At 43.5% G+C, this 17,127-nt stretch overlaps 1 protein-coding gene across 1 annotated transcript in view; it reads right to left on the reverse strand.

The window, feature by feature from the left end:
* Positions 1 to 17,127, reverse strand: part of TMEM132D (transmembrane protein 132D) — an 825,211-nt gene that overhangs the window by 40,738 nt on the left and 767,346 nt on the right. The gene's annotated exons all lie outside the window — the stretch shown is intronic.

The raw sequence follows: 17,127 nt of genomic DNA on the forward strand, positions 1-17,127 counted from the left end.
TGTTACAGTGGGGAGGGGGATGTTATTAGCATCTGGTTAGTAAGGACAGTGATGCTGCTAAACATTCTATAATGCACAGGACACCCCCACCACAAACAATTATCCAGCCTCCATGGTGTCAAGTTTGAGAAACAGTTGCAAACTCCTTCCTTCCTTCCTTCCTTCCCTCCTTCCCTCCTTCCTCCCTCCCTCCCTTTTCTTTTCTCATCTCTTCTCCCCCTCTTCCTCCTTTTATTACTGTAAAAAATCTTTTAGTTTATCCTTATTTAACTTTTTATGGCATAAAGCTAAGTGTACAAATCATGAACGTGCAGCTCAACGACATTTCATGAAGCAAACAAACTTACTTCATGCAGACCCACTTCAACAACCAGAACACTGTCATCCTGCCAGAAGCCCCTCGCATGCCCCTGCAGCCACTACTCTGGCTCTTATCCTCTAAGTAAACTCTAACCTGCTTTCTAATGTCGCCACCTCGTTTTCCCTGCTGTTGACCTTTGGAGTAAATGGAATCACACCAGATGTACGTGTTTTCCCAGTTCCTTTTACTTAATGGAATGTTGGTGAGATTGGTCGCATTGTTGTGTGTGGTTGTATTTTGTTCCTTCTCGTTGCTGGATAGCATTCCATTGCGTGAATATACCACAATTTATTTGTTCATTTTACTATTTCTGGACATCTGGGTGTTTCCAGCTTCTGTCTATGACTGATAATGCTGCCATGAACCATCCTGTACGTATTTTTTGATGAAGACACTTAGGTATTTCTGTAGAGTATATACCTAGGCGCGGAAAGGGTCACAGAGCTCGTATACATCCTCTTTTATTTTCACTCAAGCTGCTTTATTTCTGCAAAAGTGCCCAGAGCATTCCTTTAAAACATGAACTTATAACTACCAGTGAAATCTCATGTCGCTATCCAAAACACCAATTGTTTTCCATTGCTTTAGGACAAGACATCAAATTCTTAGCAGGACCCACAAGCATGATCTGGCTCCTGCTGGGATCTTTGAGCTCAGCCGACACGATTATCCTCCTGGACGATGCAATTCACCTTCTTTAGTTCCCTGAACTTGGAAGGATGGGAGAGTGTCTCTATCAAGACCCCAGGATGTGATGAAATCTTTGGGATGGAGGTCGGGTCTAGGGGAACTAGAAGGCTGTGGATATGAGAGAGGCACTGCTTGTTCAGGTGCAGGCATCAGGGACTCAGTGGAATTGGCTATAAATCTCTTACTAAAGAGGGCTGGCGTCAGGGCATATTCCTATGTTATTAAATAATGATACTCAGAGTATATGAAGCAGAAAGTATGTGTCCTGCCATGATGAAGATATATTTTCAGATGCAGAATAAAAAAGGACAGGGATTGTGAGTCAGGGCTGGGTGGACACTGGGATCCCCCAGGCACACTGGGCAGTCAGGACAAGTAAGCACTGCTCCCATGCCAGTGGAAGCCAGGGCCTGTAAAGCATACGTCACAAGCTCCAGGCAGAGGTGACTCATGGATCTCACCTGGATGAGTGTCTGCCACTTTCTGGCTGGACTGGCTGCAGAGGTCAACACAGGGAGCTCTCAGGGGGCATGTGGTGGTGGCCACATCTCCCCTTGGCCGGATACAGCCTTCTTGAGGACATGGAGGGACCCTCACAAAGGGGACAAAGGGAGCAGTACTGGACACAGGCATTATTCAGAAACCAAGGCACACACTCTTTTGTTTTTGGCTGAATTCAGGATAAAAATGCCTCCGTAGGCCATCTGCAGAGTAATTCCCCCTCATTGCCTCTTTGCAGGCACCCCGTCAGACTCCTGCCTCCAGCCAGGGCCTCCTCCAGAGGAAGACCTTACCCAGAGAAGTCTAGGGTTTGTCTCCATCTATGGAGCTGAGAAGCTTCACCTGGGGAGTCCAAGGTGCTCAACTGGCAGGTGAGTGGAAGAGAGGCTGGTTAAGGTGGGAAGACCTGAGGGAACATGGTGAGACCTTGTGGCATGGCACATGGAGGGAAATGATACGTGGTCACATCTCACTACTATTCTTCTCAGGGAAAGACAACAGCTGGCCAGTCCTAGTCATTTATTAGAGAGAAAGGCACATTAACACTGCAAATCTAAATCTGTATGCCCAGTGGAGAATGATAGTAATAAAAGCAAACATTTAGAAAGACCCTGGGAAGAAAATGTAAACACAAGCCACAGATTGGGAAATAATAGTTGCAAACACATATCTGATTAAAAAAACTAGTATAGAAAACATACAAAAATTCTTAAAACTCAACAATAAGATAACCCAATTAAACAATAGGCAAAGATTTGAACAGCCATCTTACCAAAGAATATATACAGATGGCAAATAAGCATATGGAAAGATGCTCAATGTTGTATATATCACCAGGGAATTTCAAATTAAAACAACAATGAGATGTGATTATATTCCTAGTAGAACAGCTACAATCCAAAATACTGACAACACAAAACGCTGCCGAGGATATGGAGCAACAGGAACTCGTATTCACTGCTGGTAGGAATGCAAAGTGTACAGCCACTTTGGAAGACAGTTTGGTAGTTTCTTATGAAATTAAACATATCTTGCCATTCAACCAAGCAACTGTCCTCCTTGGCATTTACCCAAATGAGCTGAAAATTTCCGCAAAAAAAAAAAAAAAAAAATCTGTACATGAATGTTTAGAGCAGCTTCTTTCATAATTGCCAAAAATTGGAAGCAACCAAGATATCCCTTAGTAGGTGAATGGATAAATAAACCGTGGTGTGCTATATAATGGAACATTATTAATTGATAAAAGGAAGTGAATTGTTAAACCAAGAAAAGACATAGAGGAACCTTAAATACATATTACCAAGTGTAAGAAGCCAGTCTGAAATGGCTATATTCTGTATTCTATATTAGATTCTGTATATATTCTGTATGACATTCTGGAAAAGGTAAAACTATAGAAACATTAAACTGATAGCTGGTTGCTAGGGGTTCAGGGGAAGGAGGGGGGAGGAATGACTAGATGGAGAAGAGGGGATTTCTAGGGCAGTGAAAATATTCTGCATTATATTATAATGGTAAATGCATGTCATTACATATCAATCAAGACCCTAGACTGTACAACACAAAGTGAACCCTAATTTGAGCTTTGGTAAATAAAAAAGGATCAGTTCAGGTCTGCCCCAAAAGCTGACATTTATATAGTATTTACTATTTTCCACACACTAATCTAAGTGTTTTCCACATATCGGCTTACTTAATTTTCAAGACAACCCAATAAGGAAAGCATTATTATCATGACCTTAAGGAAATGGCCCAAGGTCAAAGCTGGGACCCAGCCTTTCTCCTGGGGCTGCACTTTTAGGCATCGTATGACCCTGCCCTGGGTATTGTAACTCAAAAAGACCATTTGGCTCTGCAATGATGATGTGTGATCTCAGACTCTATTGCAGTGGAAGGAAGTATACTAATAACAAGACTACATGTCTCCTTCTAAGGATTTTTTTCTTTAATTCACAAAGCTTTGTCATATTTTACGAATGTGCCATATTTGCTTTTAAAGTCTGAATACCTCACTGGAGGCTTTGTTTTCCATTGTTAATTACTATTTGTCATAAAAATGGGGAGTTGGTATCAACTCATGGCTAAAATGAAATTGAACAGCAGGAAGCACGTGTGGTGACACGTCAGCCCCTCCTTTCCTGGCTAGAGCTCCCCAGCTCCCACCCTGAAAGTAACTATTGCTACTGGTATTTTGTGCATCTGCCCAGAGAGAGTCTATGCATATACCAGCACTTAACCATGTATTTTCCTCTTCTTTTAAAACATAATGGCCACCTTGGTATGTTCTGTGCTTTTCCCCTAAAAATACAGCTCAGAAATATTGCAAAATTCTTCTCAATAAGTTTCAGGATTCTAACATTCTGAAGTTGAACATTCAAAACCATACTTTTGACAATGATAGTTAGATAAATGGAAAATGGATACCAATTTTTCTTTAGACATAAGAGATGGAGATGGAAAAGGTGGTGCTTTGAGTTATTATGAAACATCCCTCACAGCTGGGGTAGGAAGCTGCCACAGGGCAGCCTCTGCCCAGCTCTGCAGTACATGGTCTTAGGCAGCACCTGGTGACCAGGATGCACCCCTCGTCAGCCCCAGCACTCCCTTGGAGCCAGGACAGTGTGTCCCTCTTTCATTGTGTGTGCCTTCTGCTGTGCTAGACTCCAGGGATGGCACCAAGACAGCTCCAGTTTCCATTAAAATGGCACATTTTCTACAATGCCTACATTTAGTGATCAACCCGTGGGACTTTTAGAGGGCACTGAATTAAACAATGCTACTTCCAATTAACATCAAAGCAAAACGTACCTGGCACTGCTGTTTTGATATCAAAAAAAGATCTTTAGTGAAATGCCCTTGGATTAATGGCCATGAAATGAATTGAATTCATTGAATGTCCTGGCCATTCCAGGCAAGAGTCCAAGTCTAACAGAGTGTGTTGCCTTTGCTGTAAGAGCGTTGGATGTGGCTGGGTGCTGTAGCTCATATCAGAGGGCATCTCTCAGGCCCTGGAGGGAAGAACTTCAAGGAAAGCACAGCGTATCTATTTCGGCTGCTCAGCTACTCACATGCAGCTCATGTGTTCTTTCTCCAACAGAGGGCCTTCTACAGGGCAGATTTGATGCTCTGACAAATGGAGTGCACTTAGAAAGGCTTACCTGCCCCCGGAACAGCCTTCTCAAGAGAGGGGCAATGACATCTACGCTGCCCTTGCCTTTTAAGCATTTTCCATTGGCTGTTTCATGAGAGGAGGTGGATACCATGACTAGGAGAATGCTGCTGAGACCACAGAAATGACAGAAAGAACTTCAGCTTATAAAGTCAAAACTTGGAAATGGTTTTGACTTTTTAAAATCTTTTTATAGATTTAGGGGAATGCATGCAGTTGGATTTAGGAGTACACGTGGATATACTGTGTAGTGCTAAGGCGGCACTATTAGTGCACATATCACCCAAATAGAGTACATATCAAAAACACACCCACACTCAGACGTTAGCCACGACACTATTCATAATAGCAAAGTCACAGAATCAACCTGGGTGTCCACCAGTGAATAACGGGATTAGAAATCTAGTGCGTATGGACCACAGAATACTACTCCACCATAAAAAAGAATGAAATCGTATCCTTTTCAGCAACACGGATGGAACTAGAGGCCATTATCCTAACTAAGGAAATGGTGTTTCTTGACCAGGCTTTATACAAAGAGACTTAGTTGCCAAACCTGAAGGTGCTAAAATTAGGAGTAACCTGAAAGTCTGAAAAAGGCAATTTGAATCAATAATATTAATCCAAATTCAGCACTAACTAGAGCTACAAACAAGACTACACAGGTTTAGTGTAGTTTCTTCATCCAACAAATGTCTGATGAGCACCTCAGTGGAGTCAGGCGCTGTCCTTGGTTCTGGAGATACAGCTGTGAATGGTAGGGATGAAGTTTCTGATTTCAAGAAGCTGAAGAAAGCTTAGTCAGGGAAACAGATGTAAATTCAACTACTGGTGGGCTCTAAGAAAAATAAAATAGGGCAACAAACTGCAACGGTATGAGGCAGGGGGTGCTGGCAGGAGGGGAACGAGACGGTGGAGAGAGGTGATATTTTCACTGAGACCCGAATCTTAAGTCACGTGTCAACTGTGAAAACCCTAGGCTAAGGGTATGTAGGAAGAGGAAAAATAAAGGGCAAGAGCAGAGAAATAATAAAAAAAAAGACACTATGGCTGGAGCCAAAGTGAAAGAGAGAGGAAGTTGGAGGGGCTTGATCACATGAATCCTGGACCATTATGGTGAGGAGGTTGTATATTATCAGAAGCACTGCATAAGACCATCAGGGTGTTTTGTGCATTAGAGTGAAATGGCTTGATTTACATTTTTAAGAAGCCACTACACCTACATGGTGAGGTACAGTCTATGGGGGCAAGAGCGAAAGACATCAGCGGATGCTAAATTAGAGGGTCAAAGTCTGAGAAGGAACAGGATGCTTGCATGGTGTCAGATTAATACCACCATCAAGTGATCCAGGCTAATCTCACCAATAATTAGTCATATTGGTGCCACATCTCAACATCACACAGGGATGTTCTTACTGGGAAAGTGTAAGTCCAGTCTAATCATGAGAAAGCACAAGATAGACCCAAACTGCGAGGCATTCCAAAATCTACCTGGCCATACTCTTCAAAAGCACGAAGGTTATGAAAAATTAGAAAAAGTTGAGGGGCTGTCCTAAATTGGAGACTTAGAAGACACAACTACTAAATGCATTGTGGGGTCCTGGATTGGATCCTCAAACAAAAAAGGATATTAAGTGAAAAACCAGCTTGTGGTTTAGTTAATAGTATAGATAGGTAAGTACAATATTCATATAATTCTCCTGGCTTTAACAATTGCATGATTGTTACATAAATTGTCAACATTAGGAAGATTGAGGTGAAAGGTACACATAAACTGTCTGTACAGTTTTTTCAAATTATTTTTTAATTTACACACAGTGCACTTCATTTTTTTTTTGTTTCTGTATTTGTTTTACAACTTTCTATTAGTTTAGAATTGTTTCCAGGTAAAATGCTAAAGAGTAAAATAAAAATGCTGATAAAAACAATAAGGCTTCTGTGGTAGGCAGAATAACGGCTCCCCAAAGATGCCCACATCCTCATCCTTGGAACCTGTTAATATGCTAGGTAGGTTACATGGCCAAGGAGAAGTAAGGCTGCTGAGGGAATTAAAGTTTACTAATCAGCTGATTTTATTTTATTATTTTATTTTATTTATTTGTTTTTTTTGAGGCAGAGTCTTGGTCTGTCACCCAGGCTGGAGTGCAATGGCACAATCTCGGCTCACTGCAACCTCCACCTCCTGAGTTCAAGCGATTCTCCTGCCTCAGCCTCCCAAGTAGCTGGGATTACAGGTGCGCACCACCACGCCTGGCTAATTTTTGTATTTTTAGTAGAGACAGCGTTTTAACATGTTGGCCAGGCTGGTCTCAAACTCCTGACCTCAGGTGACCCACCCCCATTTAGCCTCCCAAAGTGCTGGGATTACAGGCATGAGCCACTGCACCTGGCCCACTAGTCAGCTGATTTTAAAATACGGAGATTAGCCTAAATTATCCAGGTGGAACCCAGGGTCCTTAAAGTTAGAAAGGGGCAAAAGAGTCATTTGGGAAAGGAGACACGAAGATGGATGCAGAGTAGGAGTGAATAATTTTGAGAAGGACTCAACCCACTGTTGCTGGATTTGAAGATGGAGAATGGGGCCCCCGAGCCCAGCAATGCAGAGGGACTCCTGAAATTCAAAGCGGCGAGGAAGCACATTCTCTCCAAGACCCAGAGAAGGAAAATGCAGTCAAAGGAAACCAATACAGTACTACACCACACCCTGGCCACCACGGCACACAGACACAGAAAATATGTGGAGGGATAAAGATGATCAAAAGCCATGGTAAGCATCCAGGACACATTTATGTTGGTGGTTTGGACATTGGACGAGCTGTAGAGATAAAATAGATTTGATATTTTTAGAGGTGGAGTCAACAAAAACTGCAGCTAGACTGGATATTGAGGGTGAGAGAAAGGGAGGGCTCCAGAGTGAGCCTTTGGCTTTTGGCTTTAGGAAGTGGGTGGATGAAAATGGGCAGGTTGAGGGAGAGGAGATGGATGGTGGGCTCATGGAAGCCCGCCGATTCTGGCCCTGTTCTTCCGAGGCAGCCCTAGAATGCAGTCACTCATCTCCATGGCTTCCACCACTGCTGCAGAGCGATGCTGGGTGACCCGCCAGTGTGACTCCATGTGGCTGTCCCTAAGTTTAGATGGCTTTAGTTTAATTGTGTCCTCACTGTAAATTTAGCATGTGGGCCACACGGCCTACTGCCCTTGCAGAGCTCACATTCCTTCCTTCCAGAGCTGAATGTGTAGTGCCCATCTCTGGGCATATTGTGCACACCAGACATACCGGATGCTGTGGGGGAAAGCAAAGTGGGTGACATAGAAGGAAAGTAAAGTGGCTTAACGGAGTTTTTCTGCTCTAGCTGGGTAAAGAGGACACACTGGAAATGTCTTCAGAGTAACATTCAACGCTTACAACCTGGTACTACCATCAGTTTTGGCACCTGTGAATTTGCTGCTAGACACCATGAGCTCCTCAAAAGGAGGGACTCGCCTGATTTATCGCTGTATCTCCAGGACTTGGTATATGGCATTCACTAGATGATGAATAGATATCTATTGAATGATCAAGTCAAACCCCAAGAGGGTAAAAACTGAGGCATCAGAAGCTCGATTCCAGAAAATTGTTCCAATCATGCTCCCTGTGAAATTGGAAGTGGAAGATTCTATTCTCCTCTGTGCTTCGTAAGACATGAATTCCTTCTCATCAAAATTTACTTGATAATGGAGCATATGAAATAATAAATGGACCCTACATTTTCTTTTGTAGTGAGAATTATGCAAAATAGGTTTTATCAGAATTTCTGAGTTTAAATGCCTTACTTATTTGACATGAAATATTGAAGTTAACATAAAACTCATAACACATCACACCAAAGAAACATTGATGACAAACTGGTTATGGTGAATGATTGCCAGGAAAGTATGGAGTATTTAAGATTGGTCACCTTGCATAAAAAACTTGAAAGACCCTGAAATCTTACAGCTTACATATAAGAAAGATACTTGGTACGTTTTTCTCAAATCTGAGGATAATCATAAAATATATGTAACATTAAAAATACGGAGTTATAAAGCAGAAAGGAACTTTTCTAAACTACCAATAATAAAAAATAAATTTTTGTTGACTATGCTAAAATAAAAAATGAGCTATCTTTCAGTTCTTTCATGAATAAAGCAGTTATAAAATCATGGCCATGACTGTTCAAAGCCAATTTAGAAAAAGGTATTACATAGGTGGTTCAAGCTGTTACTTAATAAAGACATTGTGTTATATTTTATATATTTTGTGATGCCTATAGAATTTTCCAGCTTTTGACAGTTTGTAATTAGTTGTTGATTTTTTTTTCAACCTAAATATTCGGTAATTCCGTGTACATAATTTTGTGTTTATTTTCTTAGACATGTGCCCCCAGGTCAACTGTAGAAGCTTCAAGTCCCAAAGAACCTGGGTCTGCCTCCACCACATCCTGCAGTTTCTGGGGATGCTACTCTCCTCCTCTCTGTTCTGTCTATGTGGGGTCTCCAGGGTCCATCCCAAGCCAACTCAGGAAATGATCCTTCAGTGATTTTCGCAAAGGATACTGTGATGGTTGACTTTATGTGTCAACTTGACTGGGTTAAGGGATGCCAGATGCCTGGTAAAACATTATTTCTGGGTGTGTCTGTGAGGGTGTTTCTGGCACAAATTAGCATTTGAAGCAGTGGACTGAGTAAACCAGATTCATCCTCCCCAGTGCGGATGGGCCTCATCCAGTCTGTTGGGAGACTGAATAGAACACAAAGATGGAGGAAAAGCTTCTCTCTCTCTCTCTCCTTTTACTGGGACATCCATCACTGTCTCCCCTTGAACAGTGCCCCTCCTGCTTCTCAGGCCTTTGGATTCAGAATGCGAGTTACACCTTCAGCTTCCCTGTTCTCGGGCCTTTGGGTTTGGATTGGAACTCCACCACCGGCTTTCCAGGTCTCCAGCTGCCGAAGGAGGATCGTGGGACTTCTCAGCCTCCACAACTGTGTGAGCCAATTCCTATAATAAATCTCCCCATCTGTCTATCTATGTGCCGCCGACTGGTTCCGCTTCTCTGGAGAACCCCAACTAATACAGGTAGCCTCATGGTGAGTTTTCCACAAATTGTTAAACTTTCTGCAGATTTACAGGGTTACAGGGAGGGCTCTGTGGCTCCCATGTGGCCTCACACCCTCTCTTTCTCCACTTCTGCCTCTTCCCTCAAAATGAGAAGCCCAGAGCTCTCTTCATCTAATGAAGACTAATCTCACCCACATCCAGGACCCCCAAGACTCACCTTGAACGTAGAGGTACTTCTGTTTCCCAAAATAGGAAGCTGTACCTTAATATATTTATGTGCATAAATCTTAATTGTGCAACTCAGTGAATGTTTATATCTGTGCAGCCCAGTATCGTCTATGAGATCAAAACATGGAACATTTGAGCTCTCCTAAAGTCTCTCTAGCTGCTTACTTCCGTCCTTCCCCCATCCAAGTTAACCATTATTTTGGTTCCTCTCACCATAGGTCAGTTTTGCTCATCCTAGAACTTCACATAGAAGAAACTGTGCCACCTATTAGCTTTTGTTTCTGGCTTCATTGTTCAACTTCTGGCCTGTGAGATGTATCCAGGCTCTTGCCTTCAGTGTAGTTCACTCTTCTGTGTTGCTGGGTAGTATTTCATTGAATGGGCACAGAATGTGTTTGTTCACCTATTGATGGAGATTTGAGTCATTTCCAGCTCTGGGCTATTATGAATGAATTTGCGGTGAACATCCTTGTACATAACTTTTGGTGAGTATATGCCCTCATTTTTTGGAAACTGCTTGGTCTTTGGGAAGACCTATGCATCATCCCCAGAACTTTCAAGAGCTCCCCCTCCCTCTGAGCCAACAAACTCAGTTTCCACTCTAAGAGGAATTCCGGTGCAAGCTATTAATGTAATTACATTTCCCCACCTCATTACAATTAAGCGACTGCCTCTGTAACTAATCCTAAGAGGAAGACATGAAGAGATGGCATGTTTACCTTAGGGATAAAGCCCATTCTGGCAAGGCTGGAGGGGGGATGTCTGGCTTTTATTATTGATGTTTCATGCTCTTCTGCAAGTCTGCGGAGGTGATGATGCAAATACACTCAGAAATAATGTGACATGTTCCTGGAAGTGTGTTCATTTCCAGAGGAATTATGTACTTTAATATTTGAAACATTGAGACCATCTATTAAACACACTTCTGAGACGCTATCTCCTAATAGAAATTGTGTGTGATCAGAAAGGAGAAGTTGAGGAGACATTCTGGATTCCCTCCACCCTTTCAGAATTTCACCAGAATTGGTTCAGCAGTTCTCAGCTATTTTGATGTAAGACACAATTCCCCTAGCTCGAATCTTCTTAATCGTCCTGTGATTAAGAAAAAATTTCCAACCCTGTGTAGACTAACACTTTTGTACAATACAATAAAAATGTGTTTAGGTGATGTGACGATGTCGAATTACTGTGAATTTTTTTTTTTTTTTTTGAGACAGGGTCTCGCTCTGTCACCCAGGCTAGAGTGCAGTGACACAATCACAGCTCACTGCAGCCTCAACCTGCTGGGCTCAAGCTTCCTGTGTAGCTGGGACTACAGGTGTGTACAAACATGTTTGGTCAATTTTTCTATTTTTTTTTTTTTTGGTAGAAACGGGGTTTTGCTATGTTGCCTAGGCTGGCCTCGAATATCTGGACTCAAGCAATCCGCTCGCCTTGGCCTCCCAAAGCGCACTGTGAACATTTCTAAATACTCACTCTTGACTCTGTACCTGCCGCATTGAGCACCAGTCATGAGGAGCCTGCAAACCTGGGCTCATACACAGAGCATATATTGAAGAGCACTGTGATGTCGCCACTTTCTTGGTCAGAGATTTCCTCTTGAAACAGAGTCAACAGGGTGTTCCTTTCTTTTCCTAATTTTCCTGCAAGTTTATATAGCACATGGTCAGGCTGGAGAACATTCCCGGGGGGCCAGCTATGCCCAACCTGAGCACCCCTCTTTTTGAGATAAGGGGCACTTGGGGATTGCATGTGCTCAGATGCTTCTCTGCCTGTAAGTTTTCCCAACACACTTTCCTTTTGTTCAATGTGTCGCTTAAGGTACATGTCTTTAAAATTAGCCAAGGGAAAATGTACAGGGAAGTTAAATCCACTTATGTTAATATCTATAAATCTCTCTATATTTATATCTATGGATCCATATTCGTATCTTATCTGTGGCTTCTGTCTCAGAAGCATTACACAGCCAGTTAAAAATGTTTTGGTGGCTCTGTCACCTTGCAGCTATCACTTTCATTCTCTTGCCTCAGTTTCTCTCTCTCTTTTTTTTTTTTTTTTAGCAATAATCCTGTTTGCATTTTTTGGCCCCTTCAACCTTTCTCCCAGCATGGAGTACATATAAGGAAGAGAAACATCAAAAGCAGTAGAGAGCAGTGTTACAGTGGGTGTCTTCTATCTTAGTTTAATTAGCTCAGATAACATCTCATATACACTAACCCACTCATGGCTGTGAACATCCCATCTGCATTGGAGGGATCTGGCTAACTGAAGAGCAAAAATATGCCTGTGCCATCAGGGTGGGGGGGTGAATGGTATGGGAATAAACAGTAAAATACATATGCGTTTGGCAGGGGCTTATGTTACGTATGGAATTAGCATTCCTTAAATTAATGCAGGGTTCTGCTTTAATACATTTTCCAGGAGTCAGATAAAATGGGGTAGTAATGCGATGGCTTTCTCGTATATTGCTAGCATAGAATTGATCAGTTAACTAGGAACTTTCCTCCTTGTTATTAGCATCAGGCAATTACAAACAAGGGCCCAGTTCTCCATGAAGGGACATGTCATTATTGCTAACAGCTCTGACACTGGCATGCTGAGATGCCCGGAGGGGTAAAGAGCAGCACGTCTTCAGTGACGTTGGGCATGTGATGCCCTGCAGTTGGGGACAATCAGCTGAGAGACAAGGACGCAGTCTGAACTACCTTGTTTGCTTCAGAGAAACCTTTCGAGGGAAAACATTTTGTGCCAAGGAACGACGGACCTGCCCACCACTCATGCAGTCTGAGAGTGAGAGAGAGGGATTCATCAACGGATTGAACACACTGGCTTCAAGGCTGTCCTATCACACTGACACTACATGTACCAAAGCACACATTTTCTTGATTGAGTTTTTGTTTTTTTCAGTCACTCATAGCCAAAGGGCACTTTTCCTCCTCACGTTGTGATCTTTTAAAGAAAGACTAACGCACATTGTGGAACATTGCGCAAACAAACATTTGATACCTCTTTGTGCCAAATGCCTCATTGGCCCCAAATCCAAACAACTCCAGAGCAGCTGAGGCTAATTTCATTATAGTGGCTGGGACTCAATTAACAGTCAGATGTGAGTAGGCTTGGCAACCGCCCATCGCTTCCGGCAGGTCCAGAAGGTTTCCCAAGAGCCAAATTTTGTTCTTTGTTCACATACGAACGAAAGCAAACAAGCCCAATGCACAAGAAAATCTGCCATTTAAAAGACGATGTGAACAGCCCACTCTCTGGGCATTCGCTAAATACAGGGGCCTTTAAAAAACACGTCTCCATTTGTCACCCAGGTTTTTGGACAGGTTGAATGGAGTAGGCCACATAAACACTACTTCTACACCGAGAAAGAAGGAGCACATTCAACAAAACCATGACGGGTATTTGCCTAGATTGCAGCACCTAAGTTTCCAAATGTGAGATGCCTGTCTGACCGAGGAGCAGAGGACAGTGGTTGACACTTTGCACCCGATGCCTCTTGTCTCCCGTCTCACACTCCTGGATTCACCTTCTAACTGCAGTGGTTACTGCCAGGGCCAGCGGCCTGCAGACGAGGCCAGCACTCACCTCTGCTGCCTCAAGTATTTCTTGCTCCGCCCTGAGGCTTCTGTGCAGCTGTCAAATGGGTGCCTGGGGGAAGCTGCCTAGACTGTGACCAACTGTCCTACGTTACCCAGGCATGAAGAGTTTCCCGGGATGTGAGGCTTTCAGTGGTAAAATCAGGTCAGTTCTGGACAAACCAGGACAGTTGGTCTCCCTCTTGCTCAGCTAGAGGGCTGCATGTACAAACTTGGAAGGTAGAGAGTTCACGACTCTAGGCAACCCTGGAGTAGTGGAGACAAGAGCTAGTGAATGGTCACTGCCCATTTTGGTGGCTTGGGCAGACAATTCTTTTCCTTTTTTCCCAAATATTTTTATTTTAGATTCAGGGCTGTATTAGTCCATTTCTACATTGCTATAAAGAACAACCTGAGACTGGGTAATTTATAAAGAAAAGAGGTTTAATTGACTCACAGTTCCACATGGCTAGGGAGACCTCAGGAAACTTACAATCCTGGTGGAAGGTGAAGAGGAAGCAAGGTGGCATCTTACACGGTGGCAGGAGCGAGACAGTGACTGGGGAAGGGCCCCACTTCTAAACCACAAGATCTCATGAGAACTCACTCAGTAACATGAAAACAGCTTGGGGAAAACCACCCCCATGATCCAATTACCTCCCACCAGGTCCCTCCCTTGACATGTGGGGCTTACAATTCAAGATGAGATTTAGGTGGGGACACAGAGGCAAACCATACCAACGGGATACATGTGCTTGTTTGTTACATGGGCATATTGCATGTGGTAGGGCTTCTAGTGTACCCATGACTCAAACGGTGAACGCTGTACCCAATAGGTAACTTTTCAACCCTCACCCCCTCCCATCCTGCCCCCACCCTTGGGAGTCTCCAGTGTTTATTAGCTCCATTTTTATGTTCATGCGTGCCCATTGTTTAGCTCCAACTTATACATGAGATCATGCAGTATTTTATTTTCTGCTTCCTAGTTCACTTAGGATGATGGCTTCCAGCTGCATCCATGTTGCTGCAAAGGACATGATTTCATCGTTTTTCATGGCTGCATAGTATTCTCTGGCATATACGTGCCACATTTTCTTTTCTTTTTTCTACTTTACTTTTAGATTCAGGGGATGCATGTATGGGGTTTCTACCTGGGTATATTGCATGATGCTGAGGTTTGGGATACAAATGATCCCATCACTCAAGTACTGAGCATGGTACCCAAAAGTTAGTTTTTCAACCTTTGCCTCCCTTCCTCCTTCTCCTCTCCAGTAGTCCCCTGTGTCTATTGTTGACATCTTTAATTCCATGAGTACCCAATGTTTAGCTCCCCCTTATAAGTGAGAACATGAAATACTTGGCTTTCTGATTCACTGTTAGTTCACTTAGGATAATGGCTTCCAGCTGCATCCACATTGCTGCAAAGGACATGATGATTTCATTCTTTTTTATAGCTGCACAGTATTCCATGGTATATGTACCATGTTTTCTTTATCCAATCCACTGTTGATGGGCACGTTGGTTGATCCCATGTCTGCTGTTGTGAATAGTGCTGCAATAAACATGAGAGTGCATATGTCATGTTGGTGGAATGATTTGTTTTCCTTCAGATATATGCCCAGTGATGGGATTGTTGGGTTGAATGGTAGTTCTGGGTTAAGTTCTTTGAGAAATCTCCACACTGTTTTCCACAGTGGCTGAACTAATTAACATTCCTACCAACAGTGTATAAGAGTTCCCTTTTTGCACAGCCTCGCCAGCATCTGTTGTTTCTTGACTTTTTAATACTAGCCATATTCTGACTGGTGAGAGATGAAATCTCATTGTGGCTTTGACTTGCATTTCTCTGATGATGAGTGATGTGGGGCATCTTTTCATGTTCTTGTTGGCCGCTCGTATGTCTTCTGCTGAGAAGTGCCTGTTCATGAATGCAACTCTAAAGTGCGCTTTTTACGCCTCCTCAGGTCCTCAGCAGGATCGGGTCCCTGTTCCCCACAGCATTATTGATTAACACATCCTCATATTTGCTTCTCTCATTCCCTGATTTATTCTCCCTAGCCCAACCTATTCTTTGTGATTATTTTCCACGATAAAGTACCTGCATGCAAGCTCAAAAATCAAGGCTCTGCTCTGTGTGTGTGTGTGTGTGTGTGTGTGTGTGTGTGTGTGTGTATTTATGCAGTGGAAACTAGAAAGACATTTGCTGAAGTATTTATTGACCACTGGGGTGTTCACTGTGATGTGTCCCTGGAACCCCCTCTCTAGGAAGGGAGGATGGATTCCTTCAACCTCCAGGAGTTCTGCTGGAGGGTGACACCCTGCAGGCAGCATGCTAGGGATGGCCTCAGCTGAAGAAAACCACCCCACCCAAGGCCCCATCTCCTTCTGGGGATGCCCGTGGAGATAGAGAGGTTCAGCCTCCTCATCCCAGCTCAGGGAGGCTCTGAAGAGACCCCCCGCCCGCCACAGGACTTGCGGAATCCTTGCTCCTGGTGACTGCATGGCCTCGACTTCCCCCTGGATCCCATCCTGACTCTGCCCCTCCCTTCTGCTGCGGAGGAACCCAAGCGCATTCGGGAATGAATGCCCTAGTGCTAACCACCTTCCGGGGTCTGCTGCCTGAGAGGACCCACCTGCCACGTTCTAGAATGTTCTTGACACTTGAGATACAACAGATAAAACAAAAAGTCTTTTTCCAATGGAACTTACATTCTGGGAAGGGAGACAGACGATAACCAGAGACCAACAGGTTCAGAGCATAGTGTCAGGCAGTGGGACACACTATTGAGAAAGGAGAAGTGGATTTGGGGCAGTGAGAGGAGAGACAGGGTGGTCAGGGGAGGCTTTGAAATGCCATGACCTAGAGAAGAATTAGCACATCTAGATCAGGAGTACAACGGTGCATATTACAGAAATTAGCTGGAAAACATACCTATGGATTATACCAATGCATGCTTTGATGCTGACCAAAAATAAGATTATGTAGTAGCTTAGCCCACCAAGTGTGGTTCTCACCCATTGGGATTGTCTGGGGAGCTTTAAAAATGCCAGTTCTCAGGTCCCATTCCCAGAGGTTCTGATTCAACCGGGCAATAGTGGGGCCGAGGCATCAGCACTGTAAGTTACCAAGGTGTTTTTCTGTGCCCCCAGGTTAACACCAGCGACCCAAACACTCATTTGGGAGACCTATTGGCAAGATCATGGCATGCAGATCAAAAAGGGTGCTAATGAAAGACCTGAAAACCAAGTATGTTTTCACATGTAATTAGATATGCACAGTCATATGCATTACATGTATGTATGCATAAGTATGTATGCACACACACACACAAACAGGGCACTTAAGGGAGCATTTTGGACTCCAGTGCATTTTCCTGATTTTGGGGTCCAAAGATGACTGTTGTTGGAGAAAACAAACAACCACATACAAGAAATTATCCGACCAGGTATGGTAGCTCACGCTTGTAATCCCAGCACTTTGGGAGGCCGAGGTGGGCGGATTGCTTGAGGACAGGAGTTC

The sequence above is a fragment of the Gorilla gorilla genome, chromosome 10, assembly GCF_029281585.2.
Source record: "Gorilla gorilla gorilla isolate KB3781 chromosome 10, NHGRI_mGorGor1-v2.1_pri, whole genome shotgun sequence".
Lineage (NCBI taxonomy): Eukaryota > Metazoa > Chordata > Mammalia > Primates > Hominidae > Gorilla > Gorilla gorilla.